The sequence below is a fragment of the Rattus norvegicus genome, chromosome 8 (genome assembly GCF_036323735.1).
Source record: "Rattus norvegicus strain BN/NHsdMcwi chromosome 8, GRCr8, whole genome shotgun sequence".
Lineage (NCBI taxonomy): Eukaryota > Metazoa > Chordata > Mammalia > Rodentia > Muridae > Rattus > Rattus norvegicus.
In genome coordinates, this window is record NC_086026.1 from 57,990,164 (window position 1) to 58,007,837 (window position 17,674).

The following is a 17,674-nucleotide window of genomic DNA, read 5'->3' on the forward strand; positions in this document are numbered from 1 at the left end:
CTTATTTCACACTGAAGGGGCTTCCTGAAAACCAGCAACCAGAAAAGACACACTGGATTAGACTCCCCCACCTGAGCTACAGAGAAGCACAAGGAAGCCTCAAGGCAAAGAGGTAGAACAATGGGCTCCAGACTCTACTCCCAGGATCATCTCACACAGGCTTCAGGATGCACCACAGGGAAACCATGTTGGTCCTTTCCCTACCAATGTCCACAGTGTGTCTGCTACGCACCCGTGTGCCAGCTCCCACAAAAGCCGGACTGTGCCAGAGCCACAGCCTGCCGGGGTTCTATCTATACCAGCAGTGCTCTGCAGCTAACTGCACTTTCTTCGTCTCCTTCCAGGGTCTAACACTCCCTGCAGGCACACAATGGGCAGTAGCTGTTCTTTATCTCACCAAGACTGTAAGCCTTGTCAAGGCAGAAGCTATCTGGTGCGCTGTCAGAACCTGGCAGGGATCCTGGGACGCAGTCAGTGGGTATTTCTAAACAGAATTTTATTGAGATATTATCCACATACCCTACAATTTACCCTTTTAAAGTCTACTGTTGAGAGGGCGTGCCTTTAGTATGTTCACAGACGTATGCTCCAATCACTGATATCTAATTCTAGAATGTTTTCCCTACACTAACAATGCTTGCCCTCCCCTCTTCTGTTCAAGCCCAGCCTCTAGCTACACCTACCTTCCTCTCTGAACTCGCCCATCGTGAACATGTCCCTGATGTGAAAGCCATTACAAGATGGACCCCTTTAGATCTCACCTCTCTCACAGGACACACTTGTTCGAGTTTCTTCCAGAGTAGACTTATGTAGGCTACCTCCTTCTCCCCTAGAGTAGAATAACATGCCCTTGTATGTACACACAACGCCCTGTGTGTCCCTTCACCAGACGACGGGTAGGCAGCTGTTTCAGCCTTGTGAATGTCACACACACTGCCATGAGCACCAGCGTTGAAGCTTTAACCTGTCCTCGACCCGTTTCGCCTCTGTCGGGTATGTATCTAAAGATGGATTGGTGGCGGTCATCACGCATCCTCCACGTTTACCACATTGAGGAGCCAGTCAACATATCCATCAGCAAGGTTCACGGCTTCCAACTGCACAACACGGCTTTAGATGAAATGAACAGAGATTCCCTCTGCCATGTAGGCAGGTGTAAAGGGATGAAGCCCCGTGCCCCCCTGGCATGCTAGCTCATTACATGCACAGAGGACAGGCTACGCTCGGGCTCAGCAGGAACCCCGAAGAGTCACTCTAATTTTTTTATAAAGGTTTTTAAGATTTTTATTTATGCATATGAGCATTTGCCTACATGTATGTATGTATGAGCATGATGTGTGCACCTGGTGCCCACGGAGGTGACAAAAGAGTGGTTGAAGCTCCTGAAACTGGAGTTATAAATGGTTGGGAGCTGCCATGTGGGTGCTGGGACCTGAACGTGGGTCTTCTGCACGATCAGCAAGTACTCTTTAGAGTTGAACCATCTCTCCAGCCCCTGAAAGAGTCCTTTTAAAAAAAAGCAGCAAATAGGAAAACGAATGAAGACAAGGAAAGGAAACGCCACACGGCGCAAACCGAGTGCCACCGTCACGTGTATTATTTCAAACCTGTCCCCGAATCTCAAGTCCAGACTCAATAATGTAACGATGCCATTCCTTAAAGAGATTTAGCTGAAAAATCGGAAAGGGGTCCTGGCTCAAGTGTGAGCGACTTTGATTTGGTCAACAGTGGGCTGTGTGATTTCACAGCCCTGCTGTCTCAGCTGGGAGGTCTGAAAGCAGACTTAATGCTTAAAAATGAAAATGGGTGGTGTTGACGGTGGAACTCCGCAGCTGGGCGTTTTGCTCAGCACACATAAGGCCCTGCATTCAACCTTGGCATCACGGCCTACGTGCATGCACAGACAGATATCCCCAAAAACATACAAACGAAACCAACAAAATACCCGGCAAATTCTAAGAGAGGGGCCCACAGAGTTGGCAGCTGGGCAAGCCACAAGTAAAGTTTGCCCTCTCTGCCTGAGCTTGCCTCAGGGGGCAGAGCATCCTGAAGCAGGAGGTTCAGGGAAGCTCTGTGAATGGGTCCTAAACTTCTTGCCCCCTTCTTCTCTGTGCGGAAGGCGGCAGCACGTTCCCTTTCTGCACCGATTCCTTACAAAGAACAAACAAACAAAGGCAGGGAGCAAGCAAGGCCCTTTGCAAGCTGCAGGTAATTAAAACAGCCTGTAAATGCCCCACCAGAAAGCACTTCAAAGAGCCAGTAATTCCAGCAATGGCCAGTCAAGACTGTGTGGTGTAAAAATTATGAGTTTTCCCAACGGGGAGCTTTGTGTGAAAAGGACAGGAGTTGGTGGCAAAGGGGTGGGGGGTGAGCCACACAGAGGGGGGTTTACAATTGGTGTCCATATTCAGGGTGCACAAGACTGTATACATGTGAGGCGCACATATGAGCCAGAGAATGAACACTCTGTGTGTGTGTGTGTGTGTGTGTGTGTGTGTGTGTGTGTGTGTGTGTGTGTAATACACACAGAGAGAGAATGAGGGAGAGTGAGAACATTTATCAGCGTTTGAGATGGTCCGAGTATGTGGACAGAGATAAAAGGAAAAATAAAATAAAGGCAACAAATACGCATCCTCTTCCCCGCTGGGCCTCGTTTTCCTGAGAAGTACCAGGCAGCTCACATGCTCCTCTGCCTCCTGACAAGCTCATACGCCATGCATAAAACCCAGACAGAACTAGGGCCCAAGGAGCAGCTGTGGCCCAAGCCACAGAGCCCTGCTGCAGCTCCCTGGATCTGCCTGCTTTCGTTCTCAGCATGGTGCACACCAGCCCACAAGTGACTGCATGTTGTTATCTTGAAACTGGGGATAAAGAAGGGAGATAGATTTTTAACCTTGACTGACACCATTCACTATGTCATCCAGTCCTGCCTACTGCCTGCCCTGGTAACTCTGTGCTAAGATGCTGTGGCGACAGGGTTCAGGGCTCTGCTTTTTATAACATATGACAGATCTGAGGACGTGGCTCAGTAGCAGAGCAAGGCCCTCGGTTCAATTCGTAGCATTGCAATAACAACAACAACAACAACAATAATATGTATAATAATATATATATTACACAATACACAAAACCCAGCGATTGTATGTCAATAGTCACCTGTATGCCAACAAAATATCATATATTAACAAAATAGAGAGCCATTGGACGTGGTGGCACATAACCCTTAATCCTAGCACTTTGGAGGGTAAAGGAAGGTGACATTCTGAGTTCAAAGCCAGCCTTGTTTGCACATTAAGTTCCAGGCCAGCCAGCGATATACAGTGAGACCTTGTCTCAACAAACAAACAGATAAATAAAGTCCTACCATGGTAGTGTAATTCCCAAGACCTCGTGTCTCCCCAGGAGGGACCTCATGCTCTCAAAGGGCCACATGGGCTAGTATCATCTTTCCTAGTGCCTCCCTGCCTAAAACCACAGCCCTTGCCTTGGCCTGCATGTCTTTGGTTACACAAGAGGCAATGGTGAGCCTCCACTTGCTGTCTTCTCTCTCTTTCCTCCTAGATGGGTAACCAGAGGACAGCTTGCCTTATTTATCTGAATTCTCAAGTCCAACAAAGGGCACGGGAATAATGGCTACCTCGAAGACACGTTGTTGAGTGGATGGCTCAGTGATTGGTGGGTATTGATCACACGGTGGATAATAAATCAATCAGGACCTGGTTGGGGTACAATGCCCACCAGCTCCTTCACTGCCACCAGTCGCCAATTAAATATTCACCCAGTCCACGGGAACCTGGAGCTTGAAGAGAGCATTTGGGAGAAAGGCTAACGCTGCTCACCAACCTAGCAAAGAGCCCAACCCCAGCTGGTGGCTTTATTTCCCCATAAACAAAATCCCTGCCTGCCTCCCTCCAAGCCCCACTCGCTAACTCCTCCCTGACAGTGCTGGCTTTAAGCCCACCCATAAAAATGTCCTTCACTATTTTTATTTAATGAGCTTTCATTTTTCTCCCCCCCCCCTTTTTGTAAATGAGAAAGGAAAGCCTACCTCCTAATGGGGATGGGAGAGGAAGCAAAGTGGAATCTCTTAAATGGACCATAACTTCACAAAATGCTTTCCTTCACCATTGCCCACACCAGCCCCTCCCCCTCCCCACGTCTCTTCGCCCCCTCCACCCCCACTGCCCCTGCATCCCCCCCCCCGCCTCTCTCTCTCTCTCTCTCTCTCTCTCTCTCTCTCTCTCTCTCTCCATTCAAAACAAGATGCATGGATTTTGGACATTTGATTACTTTTAAGTATATATTTTTCCCTCAAATAGACGGAATACAATGGTTAGGAAATGTGACAGAAAACTATTCTGAGCCATTTATTGCCTTAATACCCACCTTTGTCCAACAGGCAGTTTTGACAACAGCGATAAATTCCAAATTTATGTCAACAGAGCATATGTTGAACACCTCATTTCTGAGCTAAAGCGGCATGCTGCCCTATAAATCACCGTTCTGTTTGAAATGAAAGTAGATTACAGGCCTGTGTTATTGAGCAGTTAGAGCGATAGTCATATAAATCAGAACTTTTAACTCTAGGCAATCCGTTGTGCAATTAACTAAAGGGTACTTTGTCATTTCAAGGCTTGTGCACAGGCTTGGCAGGGCACAGGGCTACCGGGAAGGGGGTGGGAAGGGAAAAGTTTGCCGGCAACAAGCGGGCTGTGGACGGCAGCCTCTACCGACCCTACCAGGTTTTACCCCCAGCCACCACCACCACCACACTGCTGAGCCTGCTGAGGCTAGACACTGGCAAAGACAAACTTGAGATCAGTCAGCATCTGCTGCAAAGACAGCAACACACACGAGTTTGTCTCCCAGGCACCTCTAGGAGACCCAGCACCTTTGCTCGAAAACATGAAGCATTTTCTGGACACAAGCTGGGTGTACGACACTGTCTTGGATGCTATGATGACCCGAAGAGAGTGCTGGTGGAGCTCTGTCAGAGGAGGACTTGCCTACCATGTACAGAGACCTGGACTGTCTCATCCACAGTCTCACAAAGAGGCCAGAGACACACAAGAGGTGATTTTAAACAAAGAACGCAAATAATAATACTTAAGAGGATATCGGTAAGAAGAGTGAATAGAAACTTGTAAAACACACAGCTAAGCTCTTACAACGGTCCTCCTCTGCATTTTCCCGTTTCTTCCCATTCTGTCCCACAGAACAATCGCATGAAGCACCGGTTATTTTTATTTCCATTTTGCTGAGGAGAAAACTGAAACACAGAACGAAAACAGCTTGCCCATCGCAATGCAGATAGTTGGGTGAGAGAGCCTGGTATGATTAAGAAGACAGTGCAGTAGGCTAGGAAGCCAGACTCTGGTACTGCCCTGCTACGCTCAAATCTCAGGTCTACAGTGGATTTGGGATTCTCAGTTTGCTGGCCTGTGAGAAGGGCGCAGAAAGGGCAGCATTACTTCACTAGGCTGCTAAAGAAGGACTGCGTGTGATGAGAGTCCTGAGTGAGTGGGCTGATGAACAGGGAGGGAATCGGTCTTGCTCGAACAGGGAGGGAATCGGTCTTGCTCCCTCCCAGGGAGGGACCAGTCTATAGTCCCAGTAATAGACCACTAATGAAATCCCAAGACACACACATGGAAAAAAAAAAGAGACTGAGGCAAGAGAAGATGACGGAAGGGATCCAAAAAGGAGGAAGTATTGGATGTGTCAATACGCCAAAAAAAAAAAATCCAAATATGTCCAACATGTACACAAAAGAGGAACAGAGAAACTGTGGGTGCTGGAGCTGAAATGGCACTGAGGAGAGGGCAGAGCAGAGCTTGTTTTCAGGGGTTTCTACGTGGAATAGCTCTACCCACCCAGGTCGTGTCAACAACGGAAACCCCTTGGTGTCTAAGACTGGAGCTGAGCTAGAGGGGTGTTCAGGAGACTGGCCTGACTCATCACAAGCGGTCTCGTGGAAAAGTAGGAACGGAGGCGGGAACCTGAGCTGGGTTAGGCGGGATCATGGCATACAGGACCAGCGACTTTGCTCGCAATGCTACGCCACTCCAGAGTCGCCAAAACCCTTCTTAGTTAGCTGGGAGCAGAAGGTTTGGTATGGGCAGGAACCACGGAAGTGGAGAAAGAGGAATGAGGTGCCCGAATTCTAAATTGAGAATGACGGTATTTCCGAAGATAGTCATTAGGTCAGCCTTCCAGAACAAAATGGCCACACAAGATACTCGTAAGACGGTGGAAGAAGACTCTTCTATTTCTAAAGGTCCCTGGCTCCACAGATCATAAATGACCGGGATAGAAAGCCCGAAAGAGCCCAAACAGCCTCTGCTTCTGTTTGTTACCCCTGCTTGCTCTTTTTTGTTATTTGGTTCAGCATGCCACCATGGCCACCGAGAGGAGACGTCAGCGAGAGTGTGCAGTAGAAGGGCTGTGCCATGTTACTTTGTCCCCTTTTTGCAGGTGACCACACCACCAATTCCATGTGGTGGGAAGCAAAATCACTCAAGAGTCCCCTTTCTCTCAAGAACCTACGAAGTCTGAGACAGGAGGCTCCCAGGGGTTCGCTGGCCATCCACTAGCTGAACACGTGGTTCCAGGTTCAGTGAGAGACCCCGCCTCAAAATATGAGGTAAAGAGTGACTGAGAAAGACCTTTGATGCCAACTTCAGCCTCCACATATGCTCCCCCCCCCACACACACACTCATCCAGAAGGGAAGAAGGGAGAGAGGGAGGGAAGGAGGGAGAGAGGAAGGGAAGGAGGGAGAGAGGGAGAGAGTTTGAGAGAGGAGGAATGAAGACACCATTGACAAGAGTCACAGCAGTTTGGATGCTGTGTCCTAATGACCACAAGACCCAGGCTGAGTAAGGAAAATAAATAAATAAAATCGGCAAAGGCTTCCTTTGGGAGGTGGGCAAGACTGGGCTGAGCCGATACTAAGGATCCAGCAGGCATTGCCCAGTCACTCAGCATCCCTCCTGGCTAAGGTTAGCTCCCTGGATACAAGCCAAGTCCAGCAGATCTAAGCCCGCAGTGGTAGGGAGGGTTCGAACCACAGAGGCGGGGCAGGAAAGCAGGGAGAAAGAGCTAAGGAAGGACTGTAGCTCAAGAGTGTGGGCCTGACAAGCTCTATAAGCTCCAACGCTAGCCTTCCCATCATGACATATGGCACTACAGAACATCTGGTCTTGGAGACAAGCCAGGCATTTGCTTCTCCAACCTCCTTCACAGCCTCCCATTCATGGAAAACTGGATTTCTTTCGAGAATATTGAAGTGGCAGGCCCTTCCTGCCAGTTACTGTGCTTGGCCACTTGCCAACGTGCTCAGTCAAATTCTGTGGCTGGATCCTAGTAATATATATTACAGAAATGGGCGTTCTCCCTAGAACCCTTCCCACACACATGTGGACAAGTGAGCCTCCCCGCCCACCTCCACATACCACCTCTTACCATCCGGATGAGCAAACTGCTGGTCTTGGGGCGGGACAGGGGGTGGGGAGGGGAGAGGAGACCTCTAGGGGACAGTTGTTTACTATCTGAACTGTGGAGGAGCAGATGAAGTAAGCATGTTACATCTAGAGAGTCATCGGGAAGAATTATAGTAAAATCAGGTTTTCCCGTTTGCAAAGAAAAGGCCAACAAGCACCTGAACAAACCAGCGGTATGCGCAAAGGAACAGACAGGAAGGGAGTGCAGTAACGATAACCAGCGGGAAAGAGGAAACCAAGAAATGCCAGGGAACTGGATGCTAGCCCTTCTTCTTCTTTAGAACTGGGGAGCTACCTTGACCAGTCAGTAATAGAAGACTATGAATCAAAAGTGCCAGCCCACAGGCTGGAGAGACGGATCAATGGTGAAGAGTGCCCATTGCTCTTCTAGAGGTCTGGGTTTCGTTCCCAGCATCCTCAGCAGGCAGCTCACACCTGTAACTCCAGTTCCAGAGGACTCTGACGCCCCCTTCTGGCTTCTTCCTGCATATGTGTGTAAGAATAAACATACCTGTGCATGTACACAGACAGACAGACAGACACACACACACGGATACACATAGAGACAGACAGACAGACACACACACGGATACACATAGAGACAGACAGACAGACACACACACGGATACACATAGAGACAGACAGATACACAGACAGACAGACACACACACAGATACACATAGAGACAGACAGGTACACAGACAGACAGACACACACACACAATTTCTTATTTTCTTTTTTTATTTTCTTATTTTTTTTAAGTGTAGGCCTCAAAGTTTCTCCACTGGGGTTGGAGTACAGTCTTCCCATATTGTTGCAATGGCTCCATTTCTCCACGCCCACCGAGGTTTCTTGATGCACACGTTATAAATCCTTACAGAATCCCTTTGAGAAGAGGAAGAGGCTGGCGCCTGCCTCCTTTTAAGATAGATACTGGCCTGGGACAGGTAAGAAAACAGTGAGTATATGTGAGCGGCTCCCCTGAGGAGAGAGGAGGGAGCAATAGTCTTTCCAGTCATTCTAGCTGTCTACCAAGCCAAGGTATGTGGCCAGCCGCAGTGAAGGGCTCTCAGAGGAACATGTCATACTGGCTATGTCAGCCAAGAATCTATAGTCAAGCAGGGAACGCAAGACATTATATATCCAACAGGAACAAGGGAGAGGTGACAAGAAAAGGGAGTTCCAAAGCTTAAGGCAGCATGAAGAATACCAGAAGTTTTGCGTGGAAGCTCCAAGCAACCTATGCAAAAAATAGCCTGTTTTCTGTATGTAAGATTATTGCCATCTGGGGTCACGCCCACCTCCAAACCTCTATCCCTCCTTCTTTCAGTTCTTACATCCTTCCTTGGCCTCTGCTGCAAAATTCTAAAGTCTACCAAGACTGAAATAGCAAATCCTACCCACCCCTTAGTCACACAGTCTGTCCCCCACCCCCACAGTTAAAATCCATACCTGGCCCTTAAGAGCCACCTCCTGCCCTCCTCACACCACTGGTTTAGGGCCTGGGCCTGAAGACCAACGCTGGCCAACAGCTGTCATGCATCCTCTTATCCTGGTCCCTTCGGGTTCCTCATCCTGTGCTTGACACACCACACTTTGCTTGCTACATTCTCCATGAACCTACCTGAAGAACTGTGTTTGCCTAAGTGGTCCTTGCCGGTGCAGAGAGGAACAGTCTATACTTTATCAGGACTGCCAAGTGGCATTTCACCCCCGATTCTTGCCTGCTCTCTGGGGCCAGGAGGGAAACCCTAGCAAGACTCGGAACACCGTCCTCCCATGCAGATGCAAGCTGGTTGCTCCACTGAACCCACCCTGTTCTCTCTGACCAAAGAGAGGGAAACGGCCAAGCTTGCTGAAACAAAGTAACAGAGTGAGCAGACAAGTGCATCTCCTTCCCAAGAGACACGGTGGAACTCAACACTGGCCTTGTTGGAAGCCTCCAGCCTCTCTCCACAAGCCAGCTGTGAGGATTTAGGAGCCTGAAAATCCTCCCGTCTAATCATGTAAATACTTAATTGCCATCTCGATATCCTCATTGTAGCACTTCTGTGTACCCATCCAAAGCACCCACCAGGTTCCTGCCCAGGGAGGCTGAAGTGCAGAGAGCCTCGTGCAGCCTCTTCATCTTTCTCCCGTACTGTCCACTTCCTTTTCTTTCCCAAGGCACTTCCATCCAGAGGGCTCTTCCTCACAAAAGCCGGGGAAGGAGGAGGCCAGAGGCACGATAGCATCATTAGTGGCTGCTGGCAGTGACCTTAATCGGGGCAAAATATTAGACTGAGCTTCTCTTTCGGGGGGACAGATGATAGTAACTGACTTCAAAAGGCAAACGTAGCACTCTCCAGAACAATGTCCCCCAAAGGTCAATGCTGCTGACACAAAACAAGAGAAGGCATAGCTCTCCAAGCCTTAGACAGTTCAGAAAGCCTGGAGGTACCCAGGCCTTTCAACCCAGCTGTGGCAGATGGATCTCTGAGTTCCAGACCAGCCTGGTCTAGAGAGTGAGTTCCAGGACAGCCAGGGCTACACAAAGAAACCCTGTCTTCAACCTCCTCACCTCGAGGGAAAAAAAAAAAGACTTATGATAAAAAAGGTCAATGATGGGGCTGGGGATTTAGCTCAGTGGTAGAGCGCTTACCTAGGAAGCGCAAAGCCCTGAGTTCGGTCCCCAGCTCAAAAAAAAAAAAAAAAAAAAAAAAAAAAAGGTCAATGATAATAATGAGTCACAACATTTGAGGATTCTTTATATTTTATTGTTTTATTCTATTTGTTGAGGCAGAAGTCATGTAGCCCAGGCTGGCCTTTCTATGTACCCAAGGATTGTCTTGAACTTATGGCCTTCCTGCCTCTACTTCCCAAGGGCTGGGATTACATGTATGGGCCACAATGACTGGGTTATATAGTGCCAGGGACTAAACCCCTGACTTTGTGTGTGCAATACAAGCACACCACCAAATTGAGCTATAGTCCCAGTCTAGATATTCATTAAGCCAGACAGTGATCATGTTACATGGACACTGAATGTCAACCTGCTAAATACTCTGACTCTGAGGTTAGCCCTAGGCATAGATGCTGTGCCAGATCCTATTAAGAATAATAAACACAGTTTTCTTTTTTTTGGGGGGGGGTGATCCTCCTCCCTGACCTTCACGTCCTTAGTGGAAACAAGCCTCTAGGCCCACTGTCCCAGAACCTTATTCCCCTCCATGCCTTTTGCCACTGCTAAGTCTGAAGACGAAGAGACAAAGGGGTGGGAGAGAGCTCTGTAGAGCTGCCCTGAGGAGATGCAGTTCTGCTTCATGGTGACGTCATCTCGAAGGGTATGCGAAATAACACCTGACCAAAAGCCAAGGCAAACACCAAGGTCAATCCAGGAGGCAGACGTCACAGTACAGGCCTGAGCTTCCGGAGCCCAGCGGGTAAGGGTGAAGCTGAGATTCAAACGATATTAAATATTTCTTTCCGACTTGCTCTTGCTAAAAGAATCTGTCCTGGGAAGCTGAAGGGGTGGCTCTGTGGTTAATGGTACATAATGCTCATCCCGCAGACTAGAATTCAGTTCCCAGCATTGAGGGCCGGCAGCTCAAACCACACGTAACTGTAGCTTCAGAGGGTCCCAACACATAATCAAAAATAAAATAACATCTTTAAGAGATATAGTCTTGAGCTGGCCCAAGGGAAAGTAGGTGTACCCCTGAGCATATCAGAAGCCATGTTCTATACTTGGGAGTCTGTGGGTGCTGGTAAAAATATGAGGCCACTTAGCTTACCTGCACAGGAGACAACTGTGTCCCCCTCTGAGAAGTCACACTGGGTTAGTTTCCTGGGGTAGAGTGCTCTTGGATACTGTGATCTGACCTGCCACTTGGTCTGAGGCAACTGTAGTCAGACCAGGGGTCTAAGGAATGTTAAGTCTAAGCCAGATGAGCATGGGATCTTGGAGGGACCCACTGAGGCCAGCAAAGAATCCCCACCATGGTTTAGTGGCCAGGAGACCTGCTTTCCTCTTCACTAAGCCCCCACTGAGCAAACCACAGCTGAAAACACAAGGGCCACACGTGCCTGCATTACATGTGGGTTCACTGAAGGGAACAGAAAGAAGGCCGGGAAGGGTATTTCACCCACCTTTACCTGTAAGAGGAAAAGCCTCTTGAGGCTTGCTAGGCTTTACTCTCCTGCTGGAGGGTGCTGTCTTGTGTTATGTTGTGTTGTTGTGTTTTGAGGCAGTCTGAAACTTGAGATTGCCTGGCCTCAGATTCCCAAGTGCTAGGATTGTAGAGAGACACCACTAGGTCCAGATTAACCTAGTCATCTTTATGTTCCAAGACCCGAGTGGACACTGGTGATCCTGAAACATCTCCTCCTGAGCAGAGAAGGCTCTAGCTGGAAGTGTTGATGGGCATCCAGCAGTGGTCAGTGTTCCAAATGGAAGTCAACCTGGTACTAACCAGCACTGCCAGGCCAGAAGGCCTGGGTAGAACTGAGGGGTCACCCACTCCTCCCCTCCGACTTTAGGATAGTTGTTAGGGATGCAAACTGTGCCCCACGTGTTTTACAAATGGGGCCATTCACCAAGAGAACCTGACACCTCAGTGGTGTGGGGCTCTGGTGGATTCTGAAAAGGAAGTAGAGGGACGGATGGACAAGCAGTGATTTTGATTTTGGCAAGATCTGGAAGGTTCCCAGCCCGTGAGTAGCTGCACTATAAAAAGAGTCAGACACTAAGTATTTCCTTTCCCATAAAATATTCATGGCCGTGTGGAAGAGCCAAGAAGCCGAAACCTCAAGCGTTTCTAACTTGGTACTGCAGTAACAACAGCGTTTTATAAGAACCTTCTGACTGTACTTGTACCCAGTTATAAATACTCTCCCATCAAAAGAAAGGACGGGAGACACATTCGCCCAGGGTCTACAGCCCACCAAGGGAGACCCCAAGTATGCCTCCAATTCTATTAAGCATGTCAGCTACCTAACAATATGTGGGTACAGAGAAGCTCTTATGGCTCCGAGGAACAATGTTTAGGATGTACTTGAAACCCCCCTAACAATCAAACACCATCCAGAGTGCCTGATGCGTGCACAGTGCTTTCCCACTCTTTACTCAAGAAAGCAAACCTTCAGAGGCTATGGAGAGTATGCTGTAGACCCTAGAAGGCTCAGTGCGGGTGAGAAATTTGCACAAGGTCACACAGCCAGAAGACCGCTAAGGCAGTCTCACTCCAGAATCTCACACCCGAGTCCACCAAGAGCCCTCTCTCCCCATTCCTCCTGCTGGCCGACACCAAAGGCAAGATGAGAAAATACAGCATGAAAAACAAACTCACTTCCGTAGCGCGGCACTGCCCTTTCAAAGAGGTTTGGAAAAATATTCTAACGGGGGTAGGGTTGCGGGGAGGCATCTTCTTTCCCTTTTCAGTGTGTATGAAACAATGGGGCCCTGTCAGAGGTCGGCATGACAGGTGGCTGGCACACTCAGGCAAAACCAGGATGTACCACCTCTGACCTATCTTACCTGTGTTTGCCAGAAACACAGACAAAGACACCAACTTCACTTAACTTTTCTCTTCCAGCATTGGGAGAGGGCAGAGGTGAAGGTTAATAAACCGGAATTCAATGGTTCTAGAACATTCAACATTTCCCATTACTCCACAAAAAAAAAGAAAGGAGGTCTCTCCTATTCCCTAACCCCTGCCCCACCTGATGAGATTTTGCCTAAATGAGCTGATCATATGACAACCATCAGCTTCCAATAACGTTTTTCAGCAATCAAAACACACAAAATGCCTGCCTTGGCTGTCACACCCACCTGTCTCACCAAGACCAAAGCATCTGCCAAGGACTCCCATTGGGCCAGCCAAGAAGCAATGCCCAGGTCTACATACACTGAAGACGTCTTACGCCCACATCCAAACGGCCTCTGATGCAGTTAGTCCCGTGGGCCTGGCAGGCATCTCTGGAAAGTTCTATCGGAAGTTTCCAAAAATGTAGTTTAGGTTGCAAAGAAAACAAGGGTGTACCATGCCCCCTTGTGAGACCACAGGCTCTCAAAGTCCAACTTTAGGCTCATGTGATCCTTGTGGCTTTGACTAGCCATACATGAGTCAAAGAATTTGGGCATTCACTGGGTGGGCCATCTGGGGACAGGCCTGCTGATCTGTATACCGGCAGGCTTCCTTGTTTGTTCTCTGGAACAATAAATGCCAGTGAATTAGAAGCTTCGATCATGTCAGATCACTGCCAACACCTAACTCAAGGAAAACTAGGCCCGTGGGGAAAATGGTTTTCACATTTAAGGTTCAATACAAACTTTTGAGCAAAAACAACAAAACATTTAAAGCCCTGTCATGGGGCAAGGATGTTCCAGCCCAGCATGGCTGTTATTTTAGAGCAAATGGGTCGGGGAAGGAGCGTAGAAACCGGAGATGAGAAATATTCCTAGCCCTACCCAGTATATACCCGTAACAACTCTCCTACATACATTATGGAAACCAAAACTATGGCCAGATTTTGCTAAATGCACCCTTGAGCATAAAGCTGTCCCTGGCTGAAACTACGGACTATTCTTACCCAAACCAGCTCCAGGCTTTTTGATGCCTTTATAACTGGGGACCAAGATTCTACTAGTTCCCGATCTAGACGAGATCATGAGATACCAAGGCACTCAATGACTTCTCCTCCTGGTACTTACCACAGCAGGAGATACACCGTGTCATGCTGCAAGGTATCTCAGCAGAGCTCGCAACCAGAGAGGTTTTCTAATGGGGCCTTTCTAGTTAGGTAGAAAATGGGATGAATGACCTCAACGGTTTCAACTGCCCTATCCTCTTTACATAGGCACAGGTATGCACATGGGATCACGTGAAGCCATGCTCACTTACTCTCATCAACTATCAGCTGAACAGCTGCTGGGAGCAGCACCTATGCAGAAGCCGTTGAGAGAAGCCGTGGGGAAGACGGTGACAGAGGAGAGAAAAGTAAAGCTTTAATCATGTCTTGACACTGTTCCTTTGGCTGTCCGTTGCTTACTAATAAACGTCACTATAAGGCAGGAGACCATGTGACACTCCTGGTAAGCTCTGCTACACGCGGGCCTGTGTGTGCTTGTAGCTGAAGAGCACATTCCAGTGCACACCCAGACATCAGTGTTGACACACCATGAATTATACACATCCCCTCAGGGCAGAGCATCAGTCCTAAATTCACAAGTGCCACATCTCAAGTAGGCTGAAAAGGGAAAAGAAGACATGACCAGGGGAGGATGCAAACACACATTTCCCCAACCCAGACCCTCCAAACTCCTCGGTGCACATGGCCTTCAATATCTACCCTGATGCTTTCCGAGGTCTCTCTAAGCAACAAAGCAAACTGGAAGCACTGAGATCTCATTCTCTCAAAGCCCGGGCCATGAAACACAGAGATGAATATATCTCTCTTCGGTATATATGCTGTATGCTCACAGAGTGAACCCGGAGAGCACAAGAGCCACTCTCTAGAGCTAACAAGCACAAAGTTTTCCTAGGTGAAGAAAAAAACAAACAAACAAAAAACAAAGCCTGCCTCTCCCCAGGCATCCCGACCACTTTCTAGGACTGTCATTACAAGACGCTTGGCTTCCACAGACGCACACCTTGCTGGTCCAAGGAAATCAATATGAAAATCAATTCATGCACTGATATATTTTATCAAGATCCGTGTGGCAATGCCACATTCCATTTACAGTGCGGCTCTCAAGGAAGCCAAGGTCACTGGATAGAAAGCGGGATGCAGGAACTAGGGAGGGGGAGCAGCCCATATTCTGCACCGGCTGCAAATAGAAAAATGAATGAAGTAGGAACAGAGATAGGAAGGGGGAGCCTAGGGATGTAACAATTACTGTATGTAGGAGGCGCGGCACCACTCCAGCTCGCCAGCTTGTTTAAATGTGAAATAGCTAGGAGATTTAAAATTCTAAGTATTCTCCTTCTTGACCGTGGCAAACCAAAAATGGTTTCCGCTACCGTGCTGGGTAGTAGGACAGAAAACATTTCTGAGCGGGAGATGAAAACGGGGTGGGGGGTGTGGGGGGGGTGGGACAGTGCACGGCATGGAGGGCAACAGAGACCAGGCACTGTGTGGGCACGAAGGCCGAGGGAAAGAATGAAAGGGAGCAGGCGGGTGAGCCAGCATCAGGCGGGAAGCGAACGGAGATTTCAAGAAGGCTTGGGGAGGAAAATTATGATATCTACATGGCTGCAGAGGGGCATATTTTTAGTAAATTTGAAAGTGATTTGCCATGCATGGTACCACCCTACTCGGGAGGGTTCTTCCCCGGCTCCGGTGGCTGTGCCATGGATCAAATGTACGCGGTAATTGTAGATTCACTGTTACCCTCTCACCTCTAAACAGAGTAGATTAAAATAGCATGAACAGCTATAATAATGGGTTTAGGATTCAGCTTTTTACAGCCAGGAAAAAAAAAATGCTTATGGAAATAAGGATTTTGCTGATTATTTTCCAAATGAAGAAAATGAGAGGAAAATAGCTTCAGGAAGTAAAGGAGAACCATACTGGAGGCTGAGTGGGCCCTGAGCCACTGAGCACTGCCCACCTAGACCACAGCTACAGTCAAGGCATGTTCTGTGTCGCCAAGGTTCCAGACATCTGAATACCCACAGAGACCTGACCTGCTCACACATTCGAGGCCAGCTTCCTGCTGTCACTGCTTGCTCTAAAAACACTGTTCCCCATTTTGCAGCCTGCTCCCTCCCTCCACCCCCCAGGCTTCTCCAGTGCCCCAGGACAGAATCTACGGCCAGCGAATGGCACATAATAAGGCGAGCAGGTTACAGGCACACAACCACTTCAGAGAAAGGTAAGCTGACTAGACTACCTCACACCCATTCTAAACTAGCCTAGGCTCTCAAAGTACCCTAGGCTCTCTCTCCCTAGCCAGAATCAAGACTCAACAGAGCATTGTCTTTGAGAACCTGAACTTCATTTACAAGGATCGCAAGGGGGCTAGGGAGTTGGCTCAGGGGTTAAGAGCACTTGCTGATCTTGCAGAGGATCAGGGATAACTTTCCAGCACCCACACGATAGCTTGTTCTAGATGATCCGACCCTCTTCTGACCTCTGCAGGCACGAGGCACACATGTGCACAGATTTAAACCCCGCCTGGGCTGCAGAGCAGGAATCGTCCCCCTTCACCGTTGTGCCCAGGTGGATGGCTCCTACTCTCCAGCACCACAGCCCAACCCCTTCACCTTTCCCATGGCCACCGCAGGAGTGACTTGGTGGCAGCCACTGGTAAAGCTGTCCACAGGACAAGTGACCCATCCCTCTGCCACAGACTAGGAAAGGTTCTCCTGAAGAGGAGCTTCCGGATGCTCAGGCGGGAGGGGGAAGAGTGCAGGAAAAGCTGGTGCCTATCTCTCAGGGTGTGCCCTTCCCCATCCCTCCCACCTAGAGATCTCCAGCTCCCTAAGGCAGTTCGCAGGGTTTCTCATGTCTCACTGGAGCAGTCTGTTGGGACAATGACAACAGGAGACTCAAACTCCACGAAGAAAATGATGAAAGACCAAAACCCAGGTAAACCTAACCTCCAGCTGAGAAGTCCCACTCTCGCTGACAGCCAGGTCTTCATGAACTCACCCACACTGGGGGCCTGGGTGGAAGGAGGAAGATTTCCCTACTCAAGCCCAGACCCCCACTGTAGAAACTTTTCTCGGTGCTACCACAAATGATCTAACAAAAGCGACTTAAGGAAGAGTTTATTTGGGCTCACAATCTGGGGGGTGCAGTCCATCGTGGTAGGGAAGCCAGGGCAGCAGGAGTGTGAGGTAGCTGACTGAATTGCGTCCACGGTCAGGAAGCAGAGAGAGATGAACGCTGGTGTTCCACTCACTTTTGTATTTTTGTTCGGACCACAACCCATGTATGGCACTGCCCTGAGCTAGGGTGGGTCTTCCACCTCGACGAACCTAATTTAGAAACACCCTGACAGACAGGCACAGGGGTTTGTCTCTGGTGATTCCAGAGCCTGTGGTGTTGGGAACCAAGAGTAACTGCATAGTCGCCTTGCAGGAACACGACAGCGGTTTGCAATGCTACTCTAAGTCACCTGTGCTTAGCCACACTCCCCCAGACACAACGGTAACACCAGAACTTTCCCCAAAGCCCCACTTCTTGACT

The 17,674-nt window shown here is 48.9% G+C and overlaps 1 protein-coding gene across 3 annotated transcripts in view; it reads right to left on the reverse strand.

Annotated features, from left to right (window-relative positions):
* Zbtb16 (zinc finger and BTB domain containing 16) overlaps positions 1–17,674 on the reverse strand; it is a 187,622-nt gene that overhangs the window by 104,278 nt on the left and 65,670 nt on the right.